This window comes from Triplophysa dalaica, chromosome 8 (assembly GCF_015846415.1).
Source record: "Triplophysa dalaica isolate WHDGS20190420 chromosome 8, ASM1584641v1, whole genome shotgun sequence".
Taxonomy (NCBI): Eukaryota; Metazoa; Chordata; class Actinopteri; order Cypriniformes; family Nemacheilidae; genus Triplophysa; species Triplophysa dalaica.
The window spans coordinates 13,409,292-13,434,784 of record NC_079549.1 but is presented as its reverse complement, the minus strand read 5'-3'; the positions used below and the strand labels follow the sequence as shown (position 1 = coordinate 13,434,784).

The following is a 25,493-nucleotide window of genomic DNA, read 5'->3' as shown; positions in this document are numbered from 1 at the left end:
CTTTGATGAAATATTTCGATCTGTATGTGCAGTGACACATACCGATAAAATAAACTATGGCGTCCAGGCTGGGACAACTTGTGAGGGAAACAGGCGCGTGGAAGATGTGGAAGGAATTTAGGAAAGCATCGGTTCCCCTTTATAAACTAATCTGAAACCAGTTTCTCTGAGAGGTACCTTGACCCAAATATTGTTTCAGACACTAGCCTAGCACACTGCACACTGCACACAGCAAGTATCTCTGTATAATGCACACAAATATTGTCAATCCAGTGCACATAAAACAGGATGAGTATTAGTAGTGTTTTGAATATAGTCACTATCTTAAAACGATATGTAAATGACTTTTTTACATGATTAATTAATTTCTTCTGCTGTATCTGTTTTAGCATATTTTGTTGTTTTCCTTTTGAGATAAGCTTATCTTAGCTCTGAAAACAAATTCATACATTACTCTGTGTCAGGTTTATTTGCTGACAAAACAGATTAGACTCCAGTCCGTTTGTGACAGCCACTTGCTTATTTTTAGTCTGAAAATATCAAGTCAGGACTATTTAAAAAAAAAAACTAAGTACCTCTGTTTTAAGAAATGGGAAGGAGTTTGTTCAGATAAGATGGGCACAGACTTGTTTGACTTATTTTGTAATGCCAAGAGAAGAAAATGTGTATTGGGATTTTCTTTTTGTTTGCAGAAAACTGATTTTTTTATATTGCTAGCAGAAATAAGAACGATCTGTTACACAAATAGGTCAAATCTGTCATCGGAGTTATATGTATTATTCGGTTACTTCCAAAAGTGTTAAAAGTGAAAGCAGACCATCACATCAACATTGTCCTCATTCCTTGGTTTTGGAAAAGATCTCTGGTATAATGTCACATTAACATTAAAGCAAATGGTTTGAATGGGTTTCAGTATCCAGTTCATGGGTTGTACATTCCTGACTTTTTAGGTTATCATACGGCCTGTGTCATCCAAGGCGTTTCTTCCGGCATACGGCGTGTTTTTTAAAATTGTTTCCAATAAATACGCCATGTTTTTTGAAAACGCGAGCACCTGCCGTTTTTTTTCCCCCACGATCAGCGCGGCCGTTTTCAACCGCGTAAAAGCGCCTCGGTGGAGACAGGCCCTTATAGATATCCATCGGTCAAATAAATGCTTCCATGACATCAGATGTGAAAGCTGTTCTGTGTAATAGACTGATATTGTCTGTGTGTGCGCATACCTCTAAAACACTTGTATGTAACATCCTTTGAAGTCCTGCTTGCAAATGTCTTCTAGTCAATCTGCTTGTCTGCTTTATCCAACTCGGGTCCAATATAAAAAGACAAAACTAATGCTTCTGTTGTTAGTGTTAATTAATTTAACCGGTCTGACCCAATCGGTCCATTGTCATTTCCCTGGCCATAGTAGGAAAAAATCACCATCTCTAACAAAGATTGACGTTTGTACATGCACTAGCAGACCTCTGTTACACTTCGATCAATACACATGTTTTTAACTGATGAAGTGAAGTTGACGCAATTGTTATTGTTTATTGCTAAAAGCCAAAGCTAATGAATACACGTGCACTGAGAGGCGGACCGACCAATCACAACGGCCTGAGAAGCGGAAGCTGCATAACGTTTGCATAACGATACTGGCCCCAAATAAAGGATTAAGTGTTCCTTTTTGTCACTATCAAATGAGCTTTTGTCACAAAAGACAATTTTTAAAAACTTTTGAGCCTAGCTTAAAGATGCTAATCAGCATATGGTTAGCAAGCACAGTTCTGCATAGATGTACAAACAGATAAACTAGATTTTATGTAATAATGCCCCAAAAATGTGCTTAATTGCAGGAAAAGAGATGTTTGGTAGTGACATTCCTTAAAGTTACAGACAGGACTAAAGTATGAAACATTTTCACAAATAAATTAAAAAAAAAAAAAAGTAATATTTTTTTAACTTAGGGTAAGGGTAAAATATCAAAATATATATTTAAAAACAACAATTGAAAAAAATACAAAAATATTTTACTATCATTTACATAAATTGAAATTAAGGTGTTTGAGACAGCCGTCTCCCAATTGAAAGTACCCAATAAATTATGATTTTATATATATTAAGCTCACTGATATTATAACAAGTATTGTGGTCTTCTGTAGAGAATAGAAGGAATCTTAGTTAACAATTTAGATTTGAATGGTTTTTAAATGTGTTTTTTGATGTAGGACAGCAGTTTCCACAAATTCTTTAGAATGGCCCATAAACACACTCTGATCTCTTTTTTTGCCAGAGGAAACCCAAATATCAAAAGCTTTATATGTTTTTGACGTGATCAATAAACATCAGACAAAATGACTTCCCAGCTGCGGCACCAAGAACAACTGCATTTCCTCCATTGGGGTAAAGTAAAACAAAAGACAGACGTCACCGCAACCTTAGGCTGTATCAGTCGCCCTCCATCGACCCATTTTACAATTCTCAAACATATTAACCTCATCTTTAAATGATTAGTTGAGCATTATAATACCGCTGTTTTTCCCGCTCTTCCGACATGAATGGACTTCATGGTACTCGAGTTAATGAAAAGTCGCTGCGCTCTTTCTTTCCCCTTTTTACTCGTTTGATCAAAGATGGCCTCTCCTCTCTGGCTAACCTCTCGTCTCAGTTGGCTGTAGCCTCTGTCTCTTGAGGGTGAGGGCACTTAACAAACACAGGATCCCACCACTGGGGCACATTGTCATGTTGATATCCCAGAGGCCCCTACACAAAGGCCCATTCAGGGGAGGAAAAGAGAGAAAGACCTGAGACAGAGAGAGAGCACAAGGCTTTCAGGAGGAGTTTCTTTAACCCACTCAAGAAGTGTGTGTGTGTTGAGGGGGGAAGGGTTGGGTACTGGCTATAACTCTTGTGGTGTTGGTCAGTGGACTGATCTTGGTCACTGACTTTTTAAAGTCTCCTGGGGTTGCTTTCTGCAAAGAGTCACCTTACTCTGTATGTGTATGTCTCTGTGTGTGGCTTCATGGAAATTTGAGAAGCTTTTTAGTCCGACATGCTTGGGTTGTGGGTTAACTCTGTCCATTCCTCCTTGGGTGCCATTCAAAATGTATACCTAGGGTCCAAAGCTATATCTACAGACCAGACAATCTTGGTTCAAGGGGATAGTTCACCCAAAAACGAAAATTCTGTCATGATTTACTCACCCTCAGGTTGTTTCAAACCTGTATGCATTTCTTTGATCTGTTGAACACAGAAAAATATATTTGGAAGGATGTTAGCTATTTTCTGTTACCATTAGTCAATGATGTCCCAGAACTGAAAATTGCTAATATTCTCCAAATATCGGAACCAAGAAATGTATACAGGTTTGGATCAACTTGAGGATGAGTACATGATGAAAGTTTTCATTTTTGCTTGGACTATCCCTTTAAGAGTCTTGGTGGTTGTGCTCTTCTGACTTGGGCAAGTTGCCACATCAAGTGCTGAAGGGATGACTGTATTTTCGTATACAAAACCTGAAAGCAAATTCTCATTTTAGCACTTTAGTTCCAGCATCATCCCAAAGCGATGGGTTTTTCGGTTAAATGCCTAAACTATGGTCTGTTGTTGACAAAAGTTCTGAATATTTTTACGTTTTATTCTGTTCCATGACCACACCACACCAGTAATAACCACTTGTGACTTTTTAAAGCTTTTGACCTGTCTTAAAATGGCAGATGCTAACAAGATGCTAAATGCGACTGTTGATGCCAGGGACATTAAATGTCATCATGCGTAAAAATGTGCACAAGATCGGCACAAATAAATAAATTAAGATTAAGATTAAGATTCATTCGTGGAGCAGTCACATACCAGTGAACATGTTTTCAATCAAGTTTGAAAGAGTTGTTGGAACCTGGTATTGGTGACGTTGATGTTTAGCAACTGTGGTGTACATGTTTATAGCGTCACTTTCTTCATTTTCCCAGATTATCTTGAATGTGTAGGTCTATCAAAGTTTTTTTTGCAATAATCCAAATGCCTATGAAAAAATCCTATTGAGTTTTTGTTGAGGGAACCAGAGCAATGTTTATTGCGGAGATCACCTAAAAAAATCTGCCATCCCTGCAGCACTCTGTAGCATCATGCTAACAATAACTAGCTTTAGAACTACATAGCAACATACCTGAAGTCTGTAGCATTGTGTAATGCTATATAGATGCCAAGAATGTTCTTATACTGTCAAATAAACACGCTGTTATGTCAAAAGCACAAAAGGTTCACATTAGCACAGTCCGTTATGTTTTAAATTAGGGGTGTAACGATACACTCATCTCACAATTCGATACATATCTCGATGCTCTGACGGTCTGGTAGAGCACACATACTCATTTGTATTGTGCATGTGTTGAACTCGGAGGTCCGCTCTTAATCTGGGATGAGTATGAACAAGAAGCTATGACAGACACGAACGCAGAAAGTCAAGTATACCCGCGGCTTTATGCGGCTTTCACATATTATGCGGAATGCGCTGCGCAGGCCACTAGGTTCAGCGTAGCACCTCAATTTGAGCTGTGCAGGCCAGAGCAAAGTAGGCGTTGTTTTCAAAACAGCAGGAGTTCTATACATTTTCTATAGCAAAGAGCATTATTTCAAAGTAGTGGAGGAGGTGAAACAACTGCATGCTGCCTCTGCCTGTGTCCATTTCACACGCATATTGCCTACCTAAAACAAGCTACCTGACTTAAAACACACCTGACATGCCAACTGGAATTGACATATGTCTCCACGACACAACGTTTCTGCTGATGTCCCTATTCAAGCGCAAATTTGTGTTGTGCGGTTCTGAAAATTCCAACACACACAGTATGCATAACATCTGCACTGATTTCTTTCGCATCCAGAGACAACCTCAACCTCCACTAGAATAGTCTTTGAGACATTAACCAGGGTCAGTCATCAAATTGAAGCCTTAAGGGGGTCGCATAACGGATGCGCAAGCACAGCGTCACGTCTAGGACAACTCTGCTATTAATGTGGTAGAATCGAGAGGTTTTCAGTATTAATGTGCTGTTTTTCTGCTATTCCCAAACAGAAAAATACATCTTGCAGCTTATGGTGAAGTCAGTGTGTACATTAAAGATGATTTCAGTCAAAGAACATCTAATTTAATGTTAAATTAAGCGTGGCGCATTGTTTCGTTGCAGAACTCAAAACAGCGTAATGGCAGCGCTGGTGTGTGTACACTCATAGAAAACAATATGTTCATTCTTACAAAAAATTGCGCATCCGGTGTGTGATCCCCTTTAAGGGGCGAGTATAGTCTGTCCAGTCCGTCATTCTGTGACATTACAGCCTATATCTTTTAATTTACATTTTTTATTTAAAGAGTGCCTAAAATAAATTTATAATTAATAACTAATAACGCATATTTGATTTCCAGTTACTTTATTTTCTTGAACACATAGCTGTCATAGTGCAACACTCATAAAAAACACACAAAAGATGAAATACACTATGAACACCTTTATTATTACTGAGGTTAATACAAGAAACAGGCTCTTAAGAAAAAAAAAAACCAAAACAAGTGGAAATGCAGTCTTAAAACGTCAAACCTCAATCGTTAAAGCATATTACGCATCCATCCTCTGGAGATCAAATTTGTCGGCCTCGGCTGCATATGACATCGAGGTTTATTCATGTTTTATTTCAGAAAAGCAACTGTTACATTGGGTAAGTGAAACTATGTCTTGTGCTATTATTCAGGCTTCAGGGTAATGCCGTGTACGAAGAAAAAAAATCCAGCAACAAAAAAGTAAATCAGCAAGAGGGATGAGCGAGCGACTCTTCGCTCACATGCTCTGTCCTGCGCAAAGTGCGCATGTGTGGAAATCGTCTATCCGCGATTGCGTATGCTCAAGAAGCTGTGCGGACACGTTTGTGCGCAAGACGGACACGGACGCGGAAAGTCAAGTATACCCCACGCTGTCCATCTCAAAGTAAAATGAAAATGTAGGAATCTGCAAATCCCTTAAAATAATCATACAATCTATATTAACAATAAAAATAATACACAGAAAAGTATTTATTTGCAACAACAACATTCATAATATCGCTAATGTAATGTCTTAACATAATATTGCTGTGACACTAAGGGTTGTTTCTATTTAAATAGCTCTGTTTACACAATAAGTCGGTCCCTGCTCCCTGCATCTCTCATCTATGGGGGCCTTGCCCCAAAAAACGTTGAAGACCCCAGCTCCAGACCACAAATGATTATGTAAAGGTCATTTCAAAAGTGACCAAACAAAGAAGAAATCTCATTCAATACCCTTCTCTTCTCATCTCAAACACAATGGGAAAGTGTAATTCTCACAGCAGTGACACATTTCCTTCAATAGTTTCCCTCTTTCATGTATAACTGAGATCTTGGATTCTATATTCTCTTCAGTGTAAAGAACAGGGAAGAGAAGGATTTAAAGTTAAGAGAAACACTTTTCGCCATGCCTACTTTTTTAAAACAATACAACACAATTGATTTATCCTATAGTTTATTTCAGTCTTCACCATATCTCAGAGAGGCGATTCTTGAGAAAAGCAGGAGGCAGTGAGACTTTGGCAGGACAGGAAAACGAGCCTGAGAAAGTCCCTGCAGGAAAAGAGCCACATCCATCATGGCTCCAGACCTCCTCTCCTCCTCTCACTCTCTGTCTTTCTCTCTGTGCCATTCTCTCTCTACCTGATCTAAAAACAATGGCTATTTCCTGCTGCTGAGCCTCAAGCCTGGAAGCTGAAATGACAAAATGAATAATCATGGAAGAAACACAGTTAGAGAATGCATGAGAGAGTGTTCTGTAAGGAAAGAACAGAGGAGATCTAAAGTGTGTATTTGTGCGTGTGCATGTCTTCTGATGGAAGAACATAATTTATAAGCAGTACTTTAAAAAACATCCTTATCACAGCCCCTACAATAAAGACCGGTGCTTATTTGTACAGTTTTAGTAATAGATCTTCATACAAGTTTCTAGGATCAAGTGGTCAGGATGAAGCGAGGTATATTCTTTTGTTGGCTAGATATTTGATCTTTTGTAGAGGTTGTTCGCAATAGAACTTTCTCTTATTGATGCTGGATTTGTTGTGTGATTTGTGATTTCAAACCCCCCCAAGGTTGTAGATAGCTATCAAAGAACGAGGTCTCAAGTGAACATTAGAAAAATGGGTGTGTACAACGGATACCATTACACAATATCAAACTCGTTTTAAATTCCTTTTAACCTCACTCTCTACACCATGCTGGACTGATGCCTTTTTTTAAAGACTCCCTCGGGCCCTCGCCACACTCTTCATACAACACACACACGCACACACAGTCAAAGCCCTTCAGGTTTGACTGATGTCCTGCGGCACAGTTAGATGTGATTGATCATTTAAGGTGATTATATCCATCACCCCGGCTGTCTGGTGCACAGTTTGCTGTTACCCTCTCAGCCTCCGCTCTCTTTCTAATGCGGCCGTGTGTCTGTCTCACTGTCACTTTCTGCCCTTTTGTTACCCACCTCGTTCGTCTCACTGACGATCTGTGAATCAGGTTTTGAAGTAGGCTGGGGTTTGGACTAATCTTTATTTATGGTGACGCCGTAAACACACATATAAATATTGTTAGATATTGTTTCCATCTGAAATGGTACATAATGTGCAATCTTGTTGTGTTGCTCTGGAGCTGTCTTCATAATGTTGGTGTCATCACAAGCTTTTATTTTGGGCTTTAGACAGAACTTGGCAGGAAAACTTAAAAAAATGTAATGTAAGGCTTGCTGTGTAGGCTCAGATGAGAGCACAGTCTGCTTCTGTTGAGAAAATAATGAAACTATTGGGACTGATTGTATCTCTTTGTAGATAACAAGTTGACCTTATCACTTTATATAATACATCTCACCATTGTGATACTACTTTTAGTATTCATGGTTGATCAAGATACAAAAAGATGTGTGTTTTTATTTCAGTGAAAGTTGTCACCTTTTAACCCTGGGTAGAGCAGCGTTTCATGAGGGGTTGGCGTTATTATGCACATCAAATAGTTGAAATGTACAGTATAAAACCCCAAAACCTTGACTACCTAGGAAATATTAGAATATAACAAAGGGTTAAGTATGTTCCCCACAGGCAAATCAGGCAACAAAAACAGTTCAGAATTAAGCATGACATATTTTTTTATATATTACTGAAAGGAACAGTTCACCCAAAAAATTTAATTTGGTCTTCATTTACATTTAGATATTTGGAAGGATTCATGTAATCGCATAGTTCTTTACCACCATTGACTATCATAGTAGGACATTTTGCTTTACAAATATTTGTTGAACAAAAAATATATATATTTTGAAGAATGTATGAAAGCAAACCGTTCTGGGAACTTCCTTTGTAATTTTTCCTACCGTGGTTACTGTTCGGTTAGAAGAATTCTTCTGAATATTTTTCTCTGTGTTCATGAGAACAAAGAAATGTATACAGATTTGGAACAATGTGAGGGTGTGTAAATGATGACAGAATTATTTTTGGATGAACTAACCCTTTAAAGGCCGCACTTGAATTATATTCATCTCTCACATTAACATAATTAAGACTAAACAAATATACGTTTTACAGTTTAAGGACTAAATTCTCATGTGTTTATGACTCTGTGCATACAGGCAAGATTTAACTAGGCTCTATATGGGCTGCTCATGCTGTAGTCTGATTATTGAGTCTTGACCAATGAGGTCAGGTGTGATTGACAGCTCTATAAAGGCCATAAGTCTGTGTGACACTTCGATTCTTAATGGAAGGAAAGAGAAGTTTCACCTTCTGTCACCTTATAGTGACATAGAGCTGCTTAGCACCGAGACGATGGTCTTTTGATCACAAACACACACGTCACTTTAAAGAACGCCCTTTAACCCACAGCTACCATCAACTCCATATTAAGTGTTCATATTGAGCTCAGCTGTTAGCGCATGGTGTTTACAATGCAAAGATCATGGGTTTGGTTCCCAGAAGCAACACAAGTTAATAAAAATGTATGGTATGGCTTGAACGTAAGTCACTTTGGATAATTGTGTCTGGCAATGTAAACAACAAAGTTCAATGTATTTAAAACATAAAAGAGTAAATATAGCTAATCGTTAAATATAAAAGTGCATTTATATTGAGTCAACACCACATTTGTCTCTTGTGCATACATAAGCATTGAAATGCATGCTATAACATATGGTTTCTCCTAATGATTATTAATGAAATATGTAACAGGTCAGAATGGAAAGTGCCCGTTGGATTTGGTGAAGACAGCTGGTGTTCAGAGGTTGGCATTTATGGACACTGTGAGATTCTTGGCTGATATTTTTGGATAGTTTCAGTATCCGAGGACCTCTGACCTTCCAGGCTTCTAGCATGTAGGTGGCAAAGCATGGGGTGAGACAGCTGCTGCTGCTGCTGGTGGTGTGTGTGTGAGTCTGTTTATTTCTTTTTTACAAAACCTATACACACAACCCTAGCATTCCAGCCCCACCACAGAAACACACAAATAAATTGACAAACACATTCGTCTAAACTAGGGGTGAGTGGGTGGTAATGGTGACTTGATATTGACCTAAATGTGACCCAGAGACACTCTCTCCTCCCTAACTAGGCTCATTTGCGTGGAATGCTCACGCACCCAGCGTTCCCACGTATCAGCAACAGATAACAGTTTTATCTTCTCAACTGGAGCACACGCACACCTGTTCAATCTGATGGATCAGGCTAAATGTTGGACCCCACTGTAAACGATATAGTTTAAACAAGTCACACAAAATAGAGGAAAAAGAGAGACTGACTGGAGTAAACTTTGTGTTTTGTGTGTGTGTTGGTTTGGGTTTATCAGGGTCTCCTGAATGCCTTGTTACATCATGAAGCTGCATGTTTGTAAATATGATAATTATGGTTATCATTGAAAGAAGACACGCATGTCTTGTTTGTAGCTAGTCAGTTGCTCAAATTCCCCATCTGGTTATCACACACATGCTTGGACACACATACACATCACAGGTGATCTCTGCCATCTGGTCCCACCAGTCAAAGTAGCTAAGATACACATAAATTGTAACACACAGCAGATTGAGAATGAATAAAACAATTGGTACTCCAATAAAATATCGGCTATTTCTACACCGATATTTCACGTACAAAATGTAAGATATTAAATTTAAATTGAGTTAGGATGCTTAAAAGATTTTAGGCTTGTGTTTTGCATCACAGCCATTTTATAATATTGCCATGACAGACATGCATGATAATCAGTATATATTCTAATAATATATAACCTGATTCTATTTTGTCAGTATAATTGTGATTTTTTTTCCCCCATCTATACCCAATTACATGAAAGTTGCAAGTCAAAAGAGATGCAACATTTATCAACATTATAAAATAAAAATAAATCTTCTCCTTGGAATTATAGGCTCTATCTGACATTTTTGTCAAAATTTAGTTATTCACATATTTGTAACTTTTTTAGAAAACAAAAAGTTGTATCTACAAAGTTAATATTATTGAGCCTCGATATCTTTTCAGAATTCCAAGGTGGCGGAATAGTTTTCTGTGTGTTAATGGTGCTGTTTGAAACTTGGAAAGTCTTTTTCTGGGCCCGTATTCTTAAAGCTTCTTAGAATTTAGGATCAATTGGAGAGCAACTCTGAGCCAGGAAAAGACAAAAACTTGTATCTTGTTTAGGAGGCGGAGCTTACTCTATTGCTATGTCTTTTGAAGACTGTGATTGGTTGGTTGGCCAAGAAGGAAAAAGGAGCGCTTTTAAGTATAGGGTCATTAGTTTGAAATTGATCATGTCATTTTTTTAAGATGTCTCTGATAGGATCGGTCACAAACATGGACCCTGCATGATCTAATGTGTTGTGTCTTATTAACACACTGTCATTCAATTCAATGTAATTTAAAGTCATTGCATGTTTACAGTTAGCTATAAAAGAAAACCAAAACAAACCAAAGTTGAACACACACAAGCACAATTTTAAAAAATCTGATGAACCTTTAAAGTAATATTGAAATGTTCATGCATTACAACACATTTATTCTCACTTTTCGTGTTTCATCCATTTTTTTTTACTGCTAAAAAAAAGTCTCCTCCTCGGTACTCTTAAAATTTAAGACCTTGAGAGCTATTTTAAGGGTTAAGATGCTTTACGAATTACATTTTTGTTTACTAGGATCTCTTTTGTAATTTAAAGGGGACATGCCCACATTTCTATATATTTTTTTGTCACTAGGAGCAACTCTATGCGCTAAGATTTTTCACAAATATGGGCCCTGATCTTTACTGACTTGTGGAAACTGTACCAGGAAATAACAGTAATAATAGTGACTGTACTGTAACTGTGACCGTTTAAGCAGTTGTTTACAGTGCAGAAGCAATTCCGGTCTTTCAGCTTAGACATCAGAAGGAAAGTCCCTACGTAAAGGTGACAATGTGTTTATTAAGCACGTCACTTTTATTTAGCACAGCTATGACATTGAGGAAGTTAAGGGAGCAAAAGTTTTGAATTAATTTCCAAAAGCAATGTTTACATTAGCAAAGCATTTTTAACAACAGTTCGTAGCCATTATTTTCACCTTTTGCACAAATAATCATTAAGGGGCTGTGTCCATCGAGGCGCATTTACGCAATTTACATTTTACAATGTTGTACCTCTTTCAACTCTAGGCACTCGGTGGAACGCCAGCGCCGATCGAGTGAAAAACGCATTGCACCAGGGATGATCAACTTTTTTTAAAAGTGCGGCATTACCGTTGAAAACAATGGGGAAAAAAATGCCGGCTGCAGGTGTAAACGCCTCGATGGACACACGGCTAAAAGGTTCAAATACATTCTAAATTGTAATCACTAAATCGTATGCTAAATATCTAAAAGAAATTTTAGAAATGTTAAAATGATGATGAACAAATGAAAGTTACTACTCCAAGTTACTTCTTCCAACTGTTTCCACAATGTGGAAATTTATAGTATTATATTATTACATATAATGTATATTTCAATATTTTTCTAAAACAAAGTGAAGAACTAAAATATTGAATAATGTTCAGTTGACTCTTAATTAAATATTACAGAACACTCTCCTGACATACTTTGTCAGAACGATCATCTAATGCTGACCCAGAATTTAAGTCCCCACTTTAAAGTTTAAACTGAAGAACTGAAGTGCTAGACTGATGCTTTTTCAACGTGTGGCCACACACACACGCTAATGCTCTCATCTTTTGTTTTTCTATGGTCTTTGTTTTCAGCTTCTTTGTGTCTCATGGTGGGAATCTCTTGTAAGACCCAGTAAGCTGTAAAGAAAAAAATGACAGGAAGTGAGAGAGACTTATGTCATTCTCTATGACCATCACACGGCCCATGTGCCTATTTAATTGCTATACACACGCCAGGAATAAAAGTTTAAAAGAAAGAAAGAGACAGATCAAGAGAAAGAAAGAGGTGTGATGTGGTGGATATTAATGAAAACTCACAGGGCTAGAATGACTAAAGTACATGCATGCAGGAACACAAATTTCACCTGAGAAGACAGCTCACTCGAACGGTCATACACACGCACGTGCAGAACAATAGCCACCGATTTAGAAGGCTGTGGGAAAAAGAATCCAGACTGTCCATCCAGCACAAATCAAACACACAATGTGCACATCCTCCCCACCCATCACACAGCACTGTCCTCCGCAAAAGCCGTGAGCTATCAGCATCCAACAAACACAGTCTCCAAACGGGTTTGCGTAATCACAAAGACACAGCCTGTGTGTCTCTGATCACACATTTTACATCATTTTAAGGGTCATTTGTTTGCAACATCGTCTATGATGCTCTTTAAATTAGTATACCGTGCAGATTATTCCATTTGAATATGAATCACCATTTTGGATATAAAGATGCATTTGTGTTTATAAAGAGTTTGGAAATTTTAGGAGAGAATCCCCAAAAGCGCTTACGTCAGCTTGTGTTAGAAGGGTCGAGAAATGTGTGTGTGATTCAGGAAGGTCAGCATGTTCTAAAATAACTCGGCCTTTGTGGTTTAAAGGAAGTCATACAACAGGAGGGACCTGAGAACAGACAGTGAAGTGAGAACACAGACAATGACACGCTATCGTTTGGAAGGAACAAATGCAAATCTTTATGTAAAAATCACAGATTCATGAGAACATCCAATCTGCTTTTATGTCAAGTTAGTTTTACCTACACCCGCTTTAAACAGCATGCATATACATAAATATATCTATACTTTCATGACATTGCATTTAATGTTGTTTGCAAACAAATAATGCTAGGCAAGGCAAGGCAAGTTTATTTATATAGCACATTTCATACACAAGTGCAATTCAAAGTGCTTTACATAAAATGATTGACAGGAAGAAATAAGTCTTATCTTTAAAATGCAAATGATTTAAGATCACAAAAATTTTAGATTTTAAGAAACCGTAAAACAGCAATAAAATTGATAAAAAATGTGACTGTATATATAAAAAGAATAAGAGCAAATAAAAATAAATTAGAAATAGAAGTGCAGTTGATGTAGAGCAGCACAGTGCTCAGGTTGTGAATGCAAAGCTAAACAAGTGTGTTTTTAATCTGGATTTAAAAGTAGCTACTGTTGGTGAATGTCTGATGTCTTCTGGAAACAGACTGTAAGGATCAGCTTCACATTTGTGAGACATTTTTGGAAATACTTCTAAGCATGGTCGGCGTGAACTGTGCACATGCACACATGGTCTTTCATTAAAATAGCCACTTACTTTATTATTGTTTTTATACTATATAATGCAGTAAATAAAAAAATAAATAGTTTTCAAATAGTTTAAGGGCCACCATATAAACAGTTGAAATGATTTGGATGTTCCCCATGATTCCCAAACCACACTCCACTTCCTCTTTCCTACTTTGCCAGGCTTCTGTCATTCACACCCCCACTGTGATGTCACCATCTGTAGCCCTAGACCTGTCTGTCACTGGATTTTGTGTGTGTGAGGGTGTGTGTGTGTGCGCGTGTGTGTGTGTGCATGCGTGTGTTCGTGTGTATGTGCGTGTGTGTGTGAATGCACCATCTGTCCACTCCTTCCCTTGATGCGTTTATGTACACTGCTTGCGAGTATATATCGCTAATATATCTCTCCCTTTCTCTCTTTCTTTCACACACACATGCATCTCACACCATTAACACTCTCCATTTCATTCATATACTCACGGCATGAAACCCTTGGGGGGTATTACGTTTCATGAAACATGTACATATGACCCATTAGTTGAGTACTCATGTTCCAATTGATTCCTTTGAACATATGTCCACGTAACGTTCATTCAGTCTTTACAAAATGTCAATTTGACGTGGCTGTGTGCATAATCATCACCGTGATTTCCTAGTGAGGTAGAAAGCATTTAAAGGTATAATGGGCGCGCTCAAAATGTGAATACTTTCAAAACAAACACTCCAATAATGTGCATATGAGGAGCATCATGGAGTTGCTGCTGATATAGAGCATTCAGTTTTAAGATTTAATTTTGTTTCCACCAGTTTGACTCATTCAAAAAAATTATTTTACAGAATTTTCCTGTAATTTTGTTTACTGATTTCCCACATAAAATGTAAATAAACTCAGCAATGTTACTGTTTTTTTAATCAACATTTTATGTATTTTTGAAATTACAGAAAAAGACCGAAAATTTAAAAGAAAAAATGGGATTTTTTTGCAGGGCAAACCAAGATTTTTTATATTTTTGAAATCCAGTCAAAAACTGTAAAATTACAGAATAAGTCCAACAATTTACAAGAAAAAGGAAGAACATAATTTAATATATATCCTTATGTCCTGGAATGATTTAATTATTATTAAATTATTAATTAATTATTTTACTATACATTTCTGTGTCTCCAGCTTACAGAAAATATATTTTTTACAGATTTTTTGTATGTATGCTTTTCAAACCTGTAACATTTTTCTGTGAAACACAGAAGAAGTTCACATTTCACTACACAGACACATAGTTGTGACATCCTAATTCGTTTTCCCACAGTCTTACTTGCATCAATCATCTCTGTAGGTCCACGTGTGAAAACACACACTGTAATAATTGAAAAGTGACATCCGAAGACGGCTCGAGAACAAATGGCTGCCGGAGGAGCTGCCACTTGATTAAGAAAATGTGTATTTTAAGCAGTGGGGTGTGACCTTCTGTCAAGATTCTCACAGGCCGATCAACATTGTGTCTGTAAAGTTAATGTGTGAGGTTAAAAAAACAGGGTCAGAGATATTCGTCAGGGTTCCGAACCAAAATGTCCCATACATTTAAATGGGTCTACTCACTGGATCTGTGGGGACCTACCCATAAAAATGCTGTCCGTGGTCCCAAGAAGTGAAGGGGAGCACAACCCGGCTGTAGTTTCAGAGATCTACATTAGCACTGACACCTGTTGTCTGTTTTATAAATTGCAACAGTTCATAGTGGTTTCCAGAGATATGCTGCATGTGTGGGACAACAAATTTCAAATATAAAATCTAAGATAAAATAGTTAAAGCTTGTAATAATAAATAAAGGGTAATAATGGGTGGTTACGCCTCAGACGTTCCACATCGGTGTTTCTCATGAAAGTTCTAATGAATAGATTTGGCATCTCTGTTTCTCAATCAACCTGTAATATCCTCTTCCTTATACGAGTCACTAACGCCCTTTTACACGCTAGGCTACAACCATGAGAACAGCAGACACTCTTATAAAATACTGGGGTTTTTTCAATCCGTGGTTGGCACAAACCCAACTGTTGGGTTAAATTTAACAAGAAAATAATCATTTTTGACCCAACCAGGGGTTGAAAATAACCCAGGATTTTTAGAAGAAAAATATTTGTAGATATTATTACCCCCAGAGTGTGTTTTGATATTTTATAATATACAAGTAAATATATGTTATGTTTATCCATAAGGATTTATTTTGGCATACGTTGAGGATAAAATTGTTAAAACATTTCCTACAGGAACTTTTGATCAACAAAATGAATTTAGGAGACTAGTACTATACTATCCACAAATGTTTTAAATAAAATAATTGATTGATATGTCTATATATATAAACAAACACATATATACATTATAGCACATCAATTCTTTGTTTTGTAGTTTGTGTGTATTTGCTGTGGAGGAGTGAGTGGGAAGTGAGGCGTGAGTTTTCCGTAATGTTTTCTCAGCTCCAGTCATTACCACGGCGGAAATGCTAATGGCTGTTTGAATAAGACCAGGTTTGAGGGGGCACTGAGGGCTCAAGGCTTTGTTTGACTTGCTGATCCCATCTGCCCGGCGGCTCTCAGACACTGTTGTTTTTAAATTACGTAGGGGATATTGCTGGCCAGGCAAAGATATACAAGTCAAAGCCCAATGCTTTTAAAAGCCACGGGAAAAATGCTGAACGTTACAAATTATAAACCCTTGTCTTCAGTTCGACTCTAGCCACAAATGATTTACGTTTGAAATAATATTGCTACAAATCACATGTGTGAGGCCTTCCAACGGGCCAGCGTGTTTTTGGACTTGGAAGTAATGATGGATTAGATGAAGTCTCGGGTCCTGTTATGCCATTGCAAACCTGTATACATCAATGGAGATCACACCATGCAAACAGACCCATTATTTCACCGAAGCAAACAAAATAGTTACATTATCTAAAAAATATGTATGTGATGCATCACTCGCTACTGCAGACATATATACCCGCCTATACCCCCGTGGCGCCATCCCAAAAAGGTAAAAAAATGTCTCTCACGTACCTTCTCGGGATCGGTTCCACATTTATGGAATGATCTGCCTACTCCTACAAGATCAGCAGATTCTGTAGCCATCTTTAAGAATCATTTGAAAACACATCTCTTCCATCAACATCTGACTGATCAGTTCTCACTTCTATCTCATTTCTACTAAAAAAATTTAAAATAAAAAAACTTAGCTATGTATACTGTGGTAGGCTATATGAGCCCAGTTTTCTTTTATTGCAACCTTTCGTTTTTGTTTACCTCATCTTTAAGTTGCTTTGGATAAAAGCGTCTGTTAAATAATAACATGACAAAATAATTCATTGTGAGTTAAAATTCAATCGAGCATTACACAGTTATTACCAAGTCATGGTCACATTATAAAGACCATAATGAATTGTAAGATGGATTAATTTCTTGTTAATAACGTGGTAAAATGCATTATACTGTAAAGATGTAATTATGAATCATAATATATGATAACTGTGAGTATAAGTCCGTCCAACAGCAATTTATTATAGGGTGTATAAACTGACATCACAAAAGCATTACAATGCTTTCAGGATAGCATTATAATGGACTATGCACAGGCGTCACAGAAATTGGTACCAAAAGGATCTCAGAGTTTACCCACATTCTTTCTCAGGGATTATTATGACCGTAAACTTTAATATCTTCTGAAAGGATGAAGAGTATTTCATTAGAGTGGAATGTTCAGCCACTCAACGGAAGAGCGCCTTCACTAACATGATAAAGGACGTGTTTTGGACAAGCCGACACATCCAAGCAGAACCACATACATCCCTAATTATCTCTCAACGCACCATTACATGCAGGAATCTAAACAATAGAGGTGAAATATGTATATAAACAGGCGGCATTTGAGAGAATAAAACAGTAGCTGTCATAAAACAGACAAGCTATATGCAGTATACTGTCTCTCCTTTTTCTTTTTCACAGACAGAATTGGGCTGTTATACAAATATTGATACTTTTGCATTAAGTATAAATAAAACTTAAAAAATACCTGATAAAGACAGCATACTTGAGATAGTAATATACTGGGTTGATAAAAACACTGAAAATATAGTTAAGAAATATTAAAATAATTATCTAATAAAATAATTATCTAAATATACAACTGCCAATAATAATGATACAAATACGTCTATAAAGAACTATACATATTTGTCAGAACTTGTGCTTCAAAGAAACCCAAAATAAATGACAGTATTTAAGATTTGTCAGAAATTGCTGTAGTTGACTACAGCAGTTTAACAAGATCTAGTTAATAATGAATTAAAAAAGATTTTTCTTCACTCCAACCTATTTTATATTAAGCTCAATGGAAAAAGAATTTTGAAAATAACAAAATGAGTTTGTGTAAATTATGTCAAAACTTTCATTTTTTCAATGTTTAATTCCTTTTAAATATCCACCAATTATGGCTACACACTGAGCACAATTTCATTACCATCTAAAATCCACAGAGACTGTAACACAGTACTGCAAACATCTTTAACAGGGACGTAAAGTTGCGTGTATGTGTATTTTCATCACCTCATAACCCAAGAAAGGCCCTTAACTAGTGCAAATGGACACTCACTATTTTACTGCACAGTCTTATTGCCCTCTCCATAGTTCTCTCTCTCTGGGTGGTTTGGGGGACATCTGCAGGTTACAATGGCCCTCTTATTAGTTCTCTGTCCTGTACATTGTGCACACACACAAACACACACACACACCCTATACGCCCACATGCCTGCATTAGTTACAGTGGAAGTCCTGCGTGAAGATGACATTAGTGCTGTTGTGGATTCCTGCTAAAGACTGTTGAATGTTCCTTTCATTACCATGGCCATGACTATGGCAGATATTGAGAAAGACACATCACCCCTCTTTATTTTGAATATGACTGATAGACGTTTTTCAGCAGTTCACTGTAAAAGTGGCAACATGGTGGTGTTACCTTTGGGTTCTTTTGCATTTAATCATTTATTTACTGTTATGTCATTCATGTCAAATCTGTATGACTTTCTTTCTTTTGCAAAACACACAAGAAAATTATCTGAAGAAAGTTGGTAATAACCAACACTGGCCCCCATTGACTTCTATTATACGCACATACAACTACTGAGTCAATTCTTAAAATATCAACTTTTGTTTTCACAGAAGAAAAAGTGATATACAAGTCTTGAGACCCAATGAATAAAAGATTACAGAAGTTTCCCTTAAAAATTATTACAATTTAAATGTAAATCGATTGCATTTGGTCAACCCCAGTTCTATGTGGTTTCGGTCTTACTCATTACATCATCAAAAGGTTACAAAGTGTCATCGAAACTCTATACTCCAATAAATAATCTGCTTATTTTGTGATTTAAAGAAATTAAGTGTATTATTATAACTCTGAAAAATCTGATCCAGCCTCCTGTTACTCTTTAGCTTTTTTATGTTTTAAATTTGAGACTTGTTTTTGTTTGTCAGTTCATAAAATAACTCAAGATTGAAAGTTGAGATCTGCATCCTCACATCTGTGTTGATCTGTTCCTCTCTCCTATTTCTCCTCCGGTCACATTGACTCTAAGTGATATGGATGTTTACGATTATAGACAGCACAGGAAGAACAGAGCTCTCCGCTGGCGTGGCGACTGCCACTGGGCATCCTAAACAGCTCACACCATCCCAAATTCAAAACTGTGGTTTCATGCTGCCCAGACATTGGCCCGGGAGAAAAAGTGAGAAAAACAGAGAGATACGAGGCCTTGATTTCTGAGTGGTAACAGTTGTATCCACAGGTTAAGCTCTGGCCTTTCGAGGACACCTCCAACACAACAGATTGAGCCCGATCACACGAGAGCATTTGTTTTTGAAGGCACGACCGCACCGTTACAGATTCAAATCAGCACTTGGGGACACCAGTAACAAAAGACAGCCTCTCTTTCCTCTTCTTGATTAAGACTGATTCATTAGATTAAGGAAAAATAAGGGCTTGGAGTCATTCTGTTGTAATGAGTTTCACAGCAGAAAATCCAGTTTCATGCTAATGTGGAGAGCTGTTCCAAAAGTGCTATCACCAATTCCATCCCTCTCTCTGTTTCTCTCTCTACATTCATTCTATATTTTAGTAAGATGTCTGATGACTACTTCTAAGGGAACATCCTATCACGACCATCTTTGGACTGTTTTCTCTTTGGAGCGGATTTAAACCTGTTAAACCACACTAAGAGTACTAAACTCTCATTGAAGATGAAAGGATAATAAATGAATAATTCAACATGCAAAAATAAAAAAATAGAAGTTTTGTAGCACTTGTAAGTGATCAGTTGCAAATTCTCTTCATGAGCAGCAACCCCCTAACGTCACACGAACATCGCTATCCAAATAATGTGGAGGCCATTTTTGACCCCATAGTGTAGGTCTAACCATCACACACGCTTACTGAACATCCATGTTAACCTTTAACCTCTGAGTTCATAAGATTGAGTAGAGCTTGATCCTCTAATTGTGACATTTGCCATACACATTCATGCTTGATCACACACTTTCTCGGTCCTCCCTTGCACAAAACACACCCTGAGCTTCTTGACCTTTCCTGGCATAAAGATTTCGTTTACCCTCTAATCTTCAGTTTAGAAAAATTGGATGTGTAATATGTTACAACAGCTCATAGTTAATGGATTGTGTGATTAACAGGAATGACCCCAGTGGGCTTCTCGATTTGCAAAACTGTGACGGAATGAATGCCAATGCGGTAGTGATGTTGATGTGACATTAATCTTACTCAATGACCTGAAATAACGTTTGTAAAGGCACAGATGACTGTGCAGACAACTGGTCACGCTTTTGGCACTATACACACAAAAGAAGACATTGGGGGAATTCACGTAGGATGAATTATCGCTGGTATTTGTATGGGTGATCTGTGTTGTTTTAGTGCCCGATTTGATAAAGGCATTATGCAAACCAGGTACGTGAACAAGCACAGACTGCACGGTGCAATTTCCGATGTTACAAGTTTGTCCTAAATGTTACGGGACTAGATGTCTGCAGTCTGGTATATTTTACTTTTCAGCTTTGCTTTATATTTAAGTTAAGACATCTTTCATGATTTACAAACGAATGAAGCTTAACGTTTCATAGTTCACACATTCAATTTTTCATTGTCAAAGTAAATGTTACAACGAACAAGTATATGATTTAGATTTAGTTGTAAAGCCATTAAATGAACATTTTTGATGTAGAAAACATGTAAAATAGTTACATTAACCAGCCTGAAATGCTTATAATCCTCCATCTCTCTATATTAACCGAAGCATTTCTTGGCCTAAAACTGTTGAAGACCATGTGTAAGTTTCACACATGGTGTCCAGATCTACACACCCACACAAACAATGTTTGAGAGGCACAAACAAACACTTTATGTTCACAACATTCATTCATTCCTGCTCTTTTCTTTCTTGTTTCTCTTTGTGTATATGCCCGGCTGTGAGGTGAAAGCACGTCTGGTTCTCACTCTGTTATTTTGCTTTCTTCAGGTCAGCGACATTTTGCCGGTGAGCTGGTGTCCACTCCACCACATTGCTGGCTATTGTTCTAGAGGGAAAAAGTTCACTGATTTCATAATCTACCGGAATCGTCCACTCTGAAGCAGGTCGCATGAGAACTTGCTGCTGTTTTGCTGTTCATAGTTGAAGGTTAGAAGGTATGTGTTGGGTAAATGTTTTCTTTGGCTCTATGAACAACTATTAAACCTGTTTAAACACTGTCTCGATGTTTAATTGATATTGACAGACATCCTGATGTGTTTTCTGTGTGCTGGAGATAGACTGCTATTAATGCTTGATGTTTTGAAAGTTGAAAGTACATGCTGATGAACACTAATCTGCTTATATGTTAATGCATCTAAACAATCATAGATTTAGCCATTAGGGAATACTGAAAGACAATAGCTCTGTTCTATATCCTGCAGAGCAACCTACTTAGACAACATCCCTCTATAGCATGCCATCATCATTATGAAAACTCAACCTCATCAAGCCAAAATTTATGTTAACAGTTGCTCATGAAAAGCACAAACAAATATGTTCAATGTATGTTCAAATATGTCCAGTGTATTCGATAAAAAAGTACATGAAATGTGTTTATTTAAAGGCATAGTTCACACAAATTTTTTTGTTTTTTTCATCATTAACTCCCCCTCATGTCATTCACAACCTGTATGACTTTCTTTCTTCTGCAGAACTATCTATCTATCTATCTATCTATCTATCTATCTATCTATCTATCTATCTATCTATCTATCTATCTATCTATCTATCTATCTATCTATCTATCTATCTATCTATCTATCTATCCCTTTAAAATAAACATTTTCCCTTACTATACGTATCATATCTACTGCACTGTAAAATTGCAGCTGGGGCGCCAGAAATAAACCGTAAAGTATTTTTTTCCTGTAATTTTGGCCGTATATTTAAAATTACATGATAAAGTTTTTCGTAGTCCTAAAGTTTTTTTAATTTATACTTGCAAAAACTGTAACACCATGTCTACACCGGACGCGACCGACGCGATGCTACACAACAGAAGACATTAGAAACGCATTAGAACCCATTTTAATATCAAATTTTGTAAAAGCTACAGTACTATGCTGTCTAAAATTTCAAAGAATTACAGGACTGCAAACAATCACAATCCCAAAATGCATTCCATCAAGCGACAGTGTCTGTCATGTCCAGTGTAGACACGATGTAAAAATAAACTTGCATTTTGGGAGTGGGATTGTTTGTTGTTCTGTAATTCTTTGGTATTCTAGACAGCACAGTACTGTAGTTTATCGACTAATGATTTGGTGGTGGTTTCTTTAACTCTCTTTTCTGTGTTGGGTTGGAAACTTTAGGGTCCTTCTCTGAAGTCCCATTGTCACATTTCTGCTCAGGAAAGTGTGTGTGTGTGTGTTTGCATGTGTGTGTAGACGTAAAAAGGTCAACTCCTGCATTGCTGCCAGGTGACACACACATCTGTGTGTTTACAACATCTCCTCCAGGAGGTCACAGAGATTAATGAACCTGAAATAACTCTTGTTAGCAGGTGAGAGAGGGAGAGAGAGAGAAAGAGAGAGAGAGAGAGAGAGAGAGAGAGAGAGAGAGGGTTTCCAGGTGTGAAATGGAGGAGGGTAAGAACATAGAGACAGATGGAGTGATAGAGGAGAGTACTCATCTTTGATTAAATTAGTATTGAGTAGTGAGAGCTGAGCTTTAAATCCAACTCAACATATTTTTGTGTTGTTAAACTAGTGACCAGATGTCAGAATATCAAGAACCCATTTAAATACAAAAAAACATGGATTATAGTCTAAACTTTTTTGTAGCATTGCGTGTTTGTGAAAAGTAATAGAAAATAATAATAAAAAACAATTCTGTCATCATTAACTCACCCTCAAGTTGTTTCAAATCTGCATACATTTCTTTGTTCTCATGAAGAAAGATATTTGGGGAAAAATGCTTGTAACCACACAGTTCTTGGCCACCATTGACTGCAATAGCAGGTCAAATTACAAAAGGTAGTTAATGGTGACCCAGAATTGTTTGCTTTCCTACATTCTTCAAAATATCTTCTCTTGTGTTTAACAGAATAAAGAAACGTAATGAATTTTTTCCTATGGTGGTTGATGGTGGTCTAGAACTGTTACAAGCATTCTTCCAAACATCTTTCTCTGTGTTTATCTGAGCAAAGAAATTTATACAGATATGGAACAATATCCCATTAAGGGTGAGCAAAACAAATACGTTTTTGGGTGAAATTTTCCTTTAAGAGAAGACAAGATGAGTAACACCAATCTTCAGCAGATTAAAGTGATATGAAGTCTTCATTGTGAAATGATGCTGGGAAACAATTTACACTTTGAAACGGTGTGACCAAACCCATGTGTGTTTCTAACGTTACAGATAATGAGCAAATTCCCTGTTAATGCTTTCTTTCTTCTCTCTTGTTCCTTTTAGTGTCAAAATACCTGTGTGGTTTGAGGAAAATTAGCCAGGGAATAAACAGAATTGATTGACACTTTAGAGTTAATCCCCATATCAATGACTCCTGGAGAGACTGGATACATTTACGTGTGCTGGGGATCAGGGAGAGAAAGTGAAATCAGAGGAGAGGCAAATAAGATGAAGGTATCAGAATACATTGTGGACACATGCAGAAGCATCATCACTGTTTAACATATTTATCTATCTTTCTAAATTCCTCGCTCATTTGTAAACTCCATAGATGGTTTATGGCCACTGCTGTCTGTGCCCGAGGTGAAAGCTTCTCCCTGGGAGGAGAATTCAGCAGCAGTGGGGTTAGAGGTCCTCTTGTATTGCTGGTGTGTTGCTGAACAGAAGGTCTCTAATGCAAGAAACAAACAACACTGTCTTAATGAGCCACAGTCTGTTAATATTTTAACACTCACTTAGGACTCATGACAGAGGGGGGTTGAAGGAGAAGAAAGGGAGATGGTTGGAGAGACTGAGGATGGCAATAAATTGAGCACTGAGCTTATTGAAAGTCTTCAAGGAATGTTTGAGATGATCAGATGCCCTTTGTTTGTTTCTTGGATGTCTCTGTACATAAGATAGGTATATGTTCAAGAATAATAAATAAATACAGAAAGAAAGAAATACGTAGGGCTGTCACAATTTTGGATTTTCACTATCCAATTATTGTGCCCTAAAGATTTCAAAATATCTAATAAATTGGATAATATCAGTTTGTAACTATTGTGGATCTCACTAGCGGATCTATGGCTTGAAATATTATTGGGCCCTGAAGTGCCCCTGTCCTCTCAGGGCCTCTGTAGCCTATACCTGAAATGTGTTTGGTCGAACGGATCACAAGCGGACAATGTTAAATAACGGGGTGTGAAACGTTTTGAGCTTATCGACTTTCTACCACTTCCAGAAGATGTCGAAAACTCATTCGACCGGATTGCGTTTGTGGTGTCCAGCTTTGGTGACCACCCGCCACGCTTTACGTTGTACCGCACAGCATTTTCACACCTTGTCCCGCATGTAGCATATTGATTAAATGTCCCGCATTCTCATCAGTCTGTTGGATTTATAAACACGTTCTTTAACCCGAAACGCTTGTTTGCGCCAATGTTTATTTAACTTTTTAACAGTGCTGTGTAAAAGCAGCGTTCCAGTGCACTCAGTGTCCAGCGAGCTCAGACAAACGCAACTACATTCTCGTCCACACAGCTTCTTGAGCACTCTAATCGCGAATAAGCGTGATATAATACCACATTTTTCGCGCATTCGCTGTTGTACGGGTCCAGTCTGCACGGTCTCAAAAAATGGGTTGCACGTAAATGGGGTGTGCAGAAGATCGCGGACCATCCTGATTACAAAAATTCTGTAATTCGGGCGGCCGAAGTATACTTATGCCTTTACAGTAATGCGGCAGCCTGTCAAAGCGGAAATAAAAAACGCTTTCAGTATGTTTTTCTGTTATTTCCGGTCGCGTTCAAATTTAAACTGCATGCGCCTCTTTAGATCTAGCAATTTCTTCATACAGCTGCTTAATAGTGTTAATGTTTTCACTGTCGTCGTCCCCTTAACGTTAAATAGGCCTACCTATTTTACACTTTAAAGTAAAAAAAAAGCGATTGCTGTCACTTAACTTCTTTTTGTCTAACGCTTTAGAAAGCTAGTCAGCTCAGGGCTCACACGAGTG

At 37.5% G+C, this 25,493-nt stretch overlaps 1 long non-coding RNA gene across 1 annotated transcript; it reads left to right on the top strand.

The window, feature by feature from the left end:
• The first annotated feature begins 42 nt into the window (after window positions 1-42).
• LOC130427754 (uncharacterized) lies at window positions 43-24,561 on the top strand. The gene is made up of 4 exons (XR_008907345.1): window positions 43-173; window positions 21,314-21,480; window positions 23,780-23,950; window positions 24,048-24,561. It is a non-coding gene; the product is annotated as an uncharacterized LOC130427754 (long non-coding RNA).
• Window positions 24,562-25,493: the final 932 nt, after the last annotated feature.